We start from the raw sequence: 9,593 nt of genomic DNA, 5'->3' as shown, positions 1-9,593 counted from the left end.
CTTGTCACTATATAGTCAACTTACTTACCCCAACTCCCTTTTTATTATCCACCATCAACTATTTTTTTATGACTTTGTGCTTCACCATGAGAGAAGCACAGCAAACAAATTCATGAAGTTCCCCTCTGTACTCCAGATGGCTGATGTGTGTCGGGTCTGAGAAATCCAGTAAATCAATGGATGCATGCTGCTAAATATCTGTTTAATCTTGGTCCTACAAGATCATAATTTACATGGTTGTCAATTAAAGAGAAAGTATTTTTCACATCACCAGTTATAGTTTGTGCTCTGGAGACCCAATAATAAATAAAACCAATTCACAAGAGCAGTATTTCTAGAATAAAAAAGACAAAATGCAGTAGGATATTTGTACCTTTTGTACCATCAGTCTTAGTGCTTGAGCTCAACAATAGCATTGCCCTGTTAGGTTTTATGAAGCTAGGGTTTATAGTGTTATTTTCACTGTAAGGTATTCCAGATATGTGAGATATTTCATTTAGAATAAAAACTGCTTTTGACAAATAAAGATACTGTAATTGAACAAGAATAAAAAATGTAAAAAGCTATGTTATATAAATAAAATAAAATTTATTCTATTTAATAAAAAATTGAGGGTGGGAGGTGGGATGATGGGGCAGGGGAAGTGATGGGAAAATGGAGACAACTGTATTTGAAAAATAATAAAAATGAAATAATAATCTCAAAATAATATAAGAAAATAAATTAAATACTAATTAGGATGGAAAAGAAAACATGGATGAAAGAAGCTTTCTTCAATTATTTGCATGTCACTTTCCTTCACATCAATCCCTATGTAAACCATTGTCTTCTTCAATGTTCAAGTTTGCATTTTGTGTTAGTACTTCACATTCATTTATCTGTTCTATTCAGAGTCCTTTTAACCTTTGAGATTTTTTCGCCATGCAAAATCAGCCATGAGAACTAAGAGTCTCTTCGAGAAGCTAAAGAACTTGAAATGTACAACCACCACAGTATCAATCACTGTCTTTTGTTCATTTGACTTGCTTACATTCACACGTACAGATTTTTAATATCCATTTCTTATTTTGGATATGATACAAACTTTATTCATTAGATATATGGTAGGTGAATAAATGAATAAATAAATGAGTAACATAAGGAAGGAAAAGTAGATTTGCACTGTGTTGCTCTCTGACAATCGGTGGCCAGATATGATTTCCAGATTTAGCAAATAAAAATAGATGATGCCCAGTTAAATCAAACCTTCAGATGAACAATGAATATTTTAGTGTAACTATGTACTGAATATTGATGGGCGCCTTCTATTTTATCTGGATATTATTGGATTACAAAGACACAGATTTCAGGTCCATATAAGGGGAAAAAAGTAAAGGCTTCTAGAAACATGGCTGGTACAGAGAACATTTCAAGGTAACAAGATGCAAGACCTTGTTTGACCACAAAATGGATGTCAGAGGATCTCTGCACGTACCTTGAGTTTGGTAAATCCTTTCTCCCATCTTTATTAAGCACTACGTTTTTTGGGTTGTTTTATTTATTTAATCATCATTGTATTTTTTCCATTGTATTTTTACTCTTTAGTCACCTTATACCCTCCTATCCCCAGCAATTATCACGCTGTTTTCCATGTCCATGAATCCTTTTTCCTTTTTGCTCAATTCCTCCACCCACTAACTTCCCCCCTAGGTGTCATCCTGCTCTCCATCTATGAGTCTGTCGCAATTTTCCATGTTAGTTCAGTTTGTTTATTAGGTTCTACATATGAGTGAAATCACATGGTATTTCTCTTTTTCTGAATGGCTTATTTCAATTAGCATAATGTCCCTCAGCTTCATCCATACAGTCTCAAAGGGTAAAATTTGTTCCTTTTTTAAAGCAGAGTAGTATTCCATTGTGTAAATGTGCCATAGTTGTTTTTTCAACTCTTTTACTGATAGACGCTTGAGCTGTTTCCATATCTTGGTGATTGTAAATAATGCTGCAATGAACATAGGAGTGCTTATGTTTTTTCAAATTAGTATTTTCAGATTTTCAGTTCCTTCAGATGTACAGTATTTCCAGAAGTGGGATATTTGGGTCAAAAGGCAGATACATTATTACATTTTTGAGGTATCTCCAAGCTGCTTTCCATAGTGGCGCACCAATCTGCATTTGCAATAATAATGCAAACGATTCCCATTACTCCACATCCTCACCAGCACTTGTTTGTTGATTCATTGATGATAGCTGTTCTGTCAGGTGGGAGATGATATTTCACTGTGATTTTAATTTGCCTTTCTCTGATAATTAGTGACATTGAATATCTTTTCATAAGTCTGTTGGCCATCTGTATGTCTTCTTTGGAGAAGTGTCCATTCAGGTCCTTTCCCCATTTTTTAATTGTCTTTTTGGTGTTGAGTTTTGTAAGTACTTCATAAATTTTGGATATTAACCTCTTATCAGATGTGTTGGTGAATATGTTCTCCATTCTGTGTGTTATCTTTTTTCTTTTGTTGATGAATTCATTTGCTCTGTAAAACTTTTTAGTTTAATGTAGTCCCACTTTTTATGTTTTCCTTTTTATCATTTGTCTGGGAAGATATATCTGATAAAATATTACTATGAATAATGTCTGATATTTTGCTGTCTATGTTTTCTTCTATGGTTTGTATGTTTGGGGGTCTAACATGCAAGCCTTGATCCACTTTGAATATATTCTTTTGTGTGGTGTAGGAAAGTGGTCTAGTTTCATATTTTTGTATGTATCTGTCCAATTTTCCCAACACTATTTATTGAATAAATTATATTTAGGCCATTGTATGTGTTTGCTTCCTCTGTCAAATATTAACTGACTATAAAGTTGTGGGTTTATTTCTTGGCTCTCTATTCTGTTCCATTGATCTGTGTGTCTATTTTTATGCCAGTACCATGCTTTTTTAATTATTATGGACTTATAGTTTGATATTATGTAGTGATTCCTCCAACTTTCTTCTTTCTCATGACTGCTATTGCTATGAGGGGTCTTTTGTGGTGGCATACAAATTTTTAAATCCATGAACATAGTATGTGTTTCTGCTTATTTATATCTTCTTCAACTTCTTTCTCAGTGTCTTATAATTTTATGACTACAAGCCTTTTACATCCTTTGTTAGGTTTATTACTAGGTACTTTTTGGTAGCAATACTAAATTGGATTGTTTTCTTAATTTCCCTTTCTTTTAGTTCATTATTGGCATATGAAAATGCAACTGAGTTCTGGATATTAATTTTGTATCCTAATACTTTACTGAATTCACTTATTTGTTCTAGTAGTTTCTTGGTGGAATCTTCAGGGTTCTCTATGTACAGAATCATTTTATCTGTGAATAAAGACAGTTTACCACATTTTTTTCAGTTTGGATACCCTTTATTTCTTATTCTTGTCTGATAGTTGTGGCTAGGACTTTCAGTACTCTTTGAATAAAAGAGGTGAAGATGGACATCCCTGTTTTATTCCCAATCTTAAGGGAAACATTTGTTGTTTTTTCCCATTGAGTATGATGGTGGCAGTGGGTTTGTAACATACAACCTTCATTATGTTTAGGTATGTTCCCTCTAATCCCACTTTGTTAAGAGTTTTTATTATAAATGGGTGCTGGATTTTATCAAATGGTTTTTCTGCATTTATTGACATGCTCATGTGGTTTTTATTCTTCATTTTATTTATGTGGTGAATCACATTTATTGATTTGATAATGTACCAACCTTGCATTCCTGGAATAAATCCTGCTTGATCATGGTGAAGTATCTTTTTGATGTATTGCTGTATTCAGTTCTTTCATATTTTGTTCAGGATTTTAGCATCTATGTTCATCAGTGATATTGGTCTGTAATTTTCTTTCTTTGTAGTGTCTTTATCTAGTATTAGAATTAGGATAATGCTGGCCTCATAGAATTGGATTGGGAGCCTTCCCTCCTCTTTAATTTTATGAAATAGTTTGAGAAGGAGAGGTGTTAGTTCTTCACAGAATGTTTGGTAAAATTCACCTGTGAATCCATCTGGCCCTGGGCTTTTGTTTGTTGGAAGTTTTTTTTGTTTTCACTAGTGTAATCTGTCTGTCCAGATTTTCTAATTCTTCTTATTTTCATTTTGAAAGACTGTACATTTCTAGGAATTTATCCAATTGCTAGGTAGTCCAGTTTTTTTACAATATAGTTGTTCATAATATTTTCTAACAATCTTTTGTATTTTTTGGTGTCAATTGTTATTTCTTTTCTTTAATCCTGCTTTTATTTATTTAGGTCTTTTCTCTTTTTTTTCTTGATAAGTCTGATTAAATGTTTGTTAGTATTGTTTATCTTTTCAAAAACAAGCTCTTAGATTCCTTGGTCTTTTGTATTGTTTTTCTAGACTCTATTGCATTAATTTCTGCTCTGATCTTTATTTTTTCCTTCCTTTACTCAATTTGGGCTTTGTTTGTTCTTTTCCAGTTCCTTTAAGTGTAACATTAGATTGTTCATTTGAGCTTTTTTCTTGGTTTTTTTTTTGAGATAGGCCTGTAATGCTATGAATTTTTCTCTTAACATTTTTTTTATGTTAAGAGAAATTTTGAGTCCCACAATTTTCAAGTTGTTGTGTTCTCATTTTCATTTGTTTCAAGTTATGTTTTGATTTCTTCCTTGATCTCACTGCTGACCCATTCATGTTTAATAACATATTATTTAGCTTCCATGTGTTTGTTTTTCAGTGTTCTTGTGGTTGATGTGTCATTTCAAGGCATTTTGGTGAAAGAAGATGCTTGATATGATTTCAAACTCCTTAAATTTATTGAGATGTGTTTCATTTACCAACATGTGGTCTATCTTAGAAAATGTTCCATGTGTTCTCGGAAATTACATATATCCTCTTTCTTTGGGGTGAAATGCTCTGAGGATATCAATTAAATCCATTTGATCTAGTGTGTCCTTTAAAGCCACTTTCTCCTTGTTGATTTTCTGCCTGGAAGATCTATCCACTGAGGTCAAGGGGGTGTTAAAATCTCCAACTCTGACTGTATTTTTGCCAATCACTCCTTCTATGTCCATCGAGGTTTGCTTTACATATTTAGGTGCTCCTATGTTGGGTGAGTAAATGTTGGGTTGTTCCCTTTATCATTATGTAGTGTTCTTCTTTGTCTCTTACTAAAGCCTTGGTCTTAAAGTCTATTTTGTCAGATATAAGTACTGCTATCCCAGCTTTTTTTCCCTACCATTTTCATGAAATATATTTTTCTAACCCTTTACTTTTAGCCTGTGAGTATCTTTGAACATAAGATGGGTCTCTTAAAGGCAGCATACATATAGGTCTTGTTTATTAGTCCATTCAGCTACCCTATGCCTTTTGGTTGGAATATTTAAGCTATTTACATTTAAGGCAATTAATGATAGATACCTATTTATTGCCATTTTATCGTTCGATTATTTTCTTCTTTTTTTCTTTTACTGTGCCCCCTTCCCCATTCTTTTTCTCCTTCTTCTTCTCCTTCTTCTTCTCCTCCTCCTTCTTCTTCTTTTTTCCTCCTCCTTCCCCTTCTTCTCTTCCTTCTCCTCCTCCCTCCTTCTCCCTTCCCCCTCCCCTCACCAAATCATCATTCTTCTTCTCTTCTTCTTCTCTTCTTCTTCTTCTTCTTCCTCTTCTTCCTCTTCTTCCTCTTCATCCTCTTCTTTTTCTTCTTCCTTCATATTCTCCTTCTTCTTCTCCTGTTTATTCTTTTTAAAGCAAGACCTTTAACATTTGTTGTAGTACTGGTTTGGTATTCACAAACCCCTTAAGTTTTTCCTTGTCTGGGAAGCTCCTTATTTCTCCTTCAATTTTAAATGATAGCTTTGCTGGGTAAAGTAGCCTTGGTTGCAGTTACTTGCTTTTCATTGCCTTGAGTATTTCACACATTTCCCTTCTGGCCTGAAATGTTTTTGTTGAGAAATCAGATGACAGCCTACTTGGTGCTCCCTTATAGGAGGATATCTGCTTTTCTCTCTTATGTCTTTTAGAATTCTCTTCTTGTCTTTAAGCCTTGTCATGTTAATTTAGGTGTGTCTCAATGTAGGCCTCTTTTGGTACAACTTGTTTGTAACTCTCTGTGCTCCCAGGAATTGTGTCTTTTTTCTTCACCAGATTAGGAAAGTTTTTGGTCATTATTTTTCAAATGGTTTCTTGATCCCTCTTCTCCTCTGGTATTCCCATGATGTAGGTGTTGTTATGGTTCATGTTGTCCAAAATATTTCTTAAGTTCTCATGATTTTTTTAAGTTCTTTATTTTCTTTTTCCTGCTCTGCCTGGATGTTTTTACCTACCTTGTCTTCCAAATCACTGATTTGATCCTCTGCTTTATCTTACCTACTGTTTATTCTTTACAGTGTTATTTATGTCAGATATTTCATTAATTGTCTCTGATTGGTCCTTTTCTATTTTTTTTCATTCTGTTGAGTATCCTTATAATCATTACTCTAAACCCTTTATCTGATAAATTGCTTGCCTCCAACTTAGCTAGCTTTTCTGTAAAATTCTCTTGTTGTTTCATTTGGGATCTGTTTCTTTGTCTTCCCATCTTGGCTCCTTGTTTGTATTTATATCTATGTATTAGGTAGATCTGCAAATACTCTGGTCTCAGTCTTTGTCAGACACTGCTTGTGACTAGACCTGTCCACTTATTTGGAGCTAACAGTTGCACACAGCATGTGGATCCTTCTGCTGTGCAAAACTGTATTCAGAAAGAATGAAGCTGTGCATCAAAGCCCGCTTTTCCTTGCACTGGGCCCTGGGAACGGTCACCTGAAGTCTCCTAGAACTCCCAGTAATTCACCTGAGTTGTTAAACTAATCAATTATATAGCCTCAAGCTATAATCAGCAGCCTGGCTTAAATCCACAGGGTGGGGAAGAGTACTTCCTGTGGGCAGAGTTATTGCTTCTCTTTAGACTGATACCACGGAAAGGAGTGTTCTGAGTGGGAAAGATGGCTTGTGCAGTATGAGGAATGACTCAGCATAGAGATCCTGGTGGCTGTTCTTTCTGATCTCTTCCCAAAGCCACCAATCCAAGACTTTCCTCAAGCATCTCTAGTCCACTCTGCTCCCTCTCTGCTGGAGCCCAGGGTAAGTGGCTCCAAACAAAATTTTGGTCTCTAGCCATCTCTCCCTGGCAGACAGAAATCCTGCTGCTTTTCACAGCTGGATGTTATCTGGGTTCCTTTTCAGCTCTGGTGCTATAGGCTGGGGGGCCCAGCTTGAAGTTTAGACACCATGCTTCTCAGAGGGAACCCCCACATCTCCTGAACTATCTCTCCAAAACTTCAGCTGTTCCCCATGGGAGCCCAGCCAGCCTGGGAGCATGAGAGCATGATTCCTCCATACTCTTTACCAGTCTCATTGTGGTGAAGTTATTTCTTTTGTCCATGGTCATAAGACTTCTCTCCAGCTAGTGTTCAGTTGGTTATTCAGGATGATTTCTCTACAATTTAATAGTAATTCCAGATTAGTCCTAGGAGTAGGTTAGTGTAGCTTCTACTTTCTGCTCCACCATCTTGCATCCTGAAGCAAGCTCTCTTTTGATAAAAGTTTTGCACAGGTGATCCAAGGCATTAAGAGTGAATATATTCCACATGTAAAGTCTACACTTCACATTTAAGCGATGGTTTAAATGCAAAACTCAATTGAACACAGTTTATTTTTATTTATTTCTTGAAAAATTTCAAGAAATACTCACTTGTCAGTTTATTTTTATTTATTTTTCCTGAAAAATTTCTAGTTTACTTTTTTATTTTTAAGTGAATTCATTGGAGTGATATTGGCTAATAAGATTATATAGCTTTCAAGTTTACAATTCTATGATACATGGTCTGTATATTGCATTGCATGTCCAACACCCAAAGTCAAATCTTCTTTTATTACCATATATTTGACAAGTTTTACCATTTACTATCTGCCACCTCCCCCTCTTGTAACTACCATACTATTTCTGTGTCTATAAGTTTTCATTTGTTGCTTTCAGTTTTATATCCCACATACGAGTGAAATCATATGGCCATTGAGACATTTTCTGTATGATTTTTTTTCCTTAGTTCGATATTCTCATTAACCATCCATGTTGTCACAAATGTCAGTATTTCATCTTTTCTATGGCTGAATAGAATTCCATTGTATATGTGTACTACATCTTCTTTAATTAATATTCTTTTGAGGGACACAGGTTGTTTCCATGTCTTGGCTACTATGAATAATATTACAATGAGCATAGGGGTGATATTTCTTTGCAAATAATTATTTTCAAATTTTTCAAATACCCAGAAAAGAGGTTGCTAGTTCATATAACTCTATTCCTAATTTTATGAGGAATTTCTATAATGTTTTCCCCAATGTTTGTATCAGTTTACATTCTCACTAGAAGTGAACAAGGGTTCCTTTTTCTCTACAACCTCTACAACAGAGGTTATAATACTTGACTTGTTGATAGTAACCATTCTAACAAGTATGAGGTTGTATCCAACTGTAGGTTTTATTTGTACATCCCTAATAGCTAATGAAGTTGAGCATCTTTTTATACACCTGTTGGCCATTTGTATGTTTTCTTGAGAGAAACATCTTTTTAGGTCCTCTGCCCATTTTTAATTGAATTATTTGTTTAGTGTTGAGTTGTATGGTTACTTACATGTTTTAGATATGAACCTCTTGTTGGAACTGCTGTTTATAAATATTTTCTCCTATTCATTTGGTTGTCTTTTTTGTCTGTTTCTTTTGCTGTTCAGAAAGGTTTTAGTCTGATATAGCTCCATTTATTTTTTTATCTTCACTTACATTGCCTTTGCTGTCAAATTCATAAAAACGTCTCTATGATCAATTCCATAAATTTAGTAGTTATATTTTTTTCTATATATTTTATTGTTTCAGGCATTTGATCCAGTTTGACTTAATTTTTGTATATGGGGACAAAGAGTAATCTACGTTCATTCCTTTGCATATGGCTTTCCAACTTTTCCAGCAACATTTATCGAAGAGGCTTTTTTCCCCATTGTACCTTTTTGGCTCCTTTGTCAAAAATTATTTGACCATATATATATTTGGGTTTATTTCTGGGCTTTCAACTCTGTTCCATTGGTCTGCATGTCTGTTTCTTTGGCAATGCTATGCTGTTTTGATTATTGTTGCTTTGTGGTATACTTTAGACTATGGAGTGTGATACCTCCAGCTTTGTTCTTTTTTCTCTGGATTGCTTTGACTACTCAGGGTCTTTTGTGGTTCCATACAAATTTGATGGGTTTTTTTGTCCTATATCTTTAAAAATGTCAGTGGAATTTTGATGAGAATTGTTTTAAGTATGTATATTCTTTTGGTAATATGAACATTTTAACTGTGTTGATTTCTGCAAACCACATACATGGAAAATCTTTCCGTTTCATTGTGTCCTTTTCAATCTCTTTTAATAACACTTTATAGTTTTCAGTACATCCTTTGTTAAATTTATTCCTAGGTATTTTATTCTTTTTGTTGCAATTGCAAAAGGAATTTTTCCATTTCTTTTCTTTAAATTTAATTGTTAGTATATAGGAACACAATGGGTATTTGTACATTGATTTTGTATCCTGCACTTTACTATATTT

Source organism: Phyllostomus discolor, chromosome 10, assembly GCF_004126475.2.
Source record: "Phyllostomus discolor isolate MPI-MPIP mPhyDis1 chromosome 10, mPhyDis1.pri.v3, whole genome shotgun sequence".
Taxonomy (NCBI): domain Eukaryota; kingdom Metazoa; phylum Chordata; class Mammalia; order Chiroptera; family Phyllostomidae; genus Phyllostomus; species Phyllostomus discolor.
The sequence above is the reverse complement of the archived record's forward strand: the minus strand, read 5'-3'. Positions refer to the sequence as shown.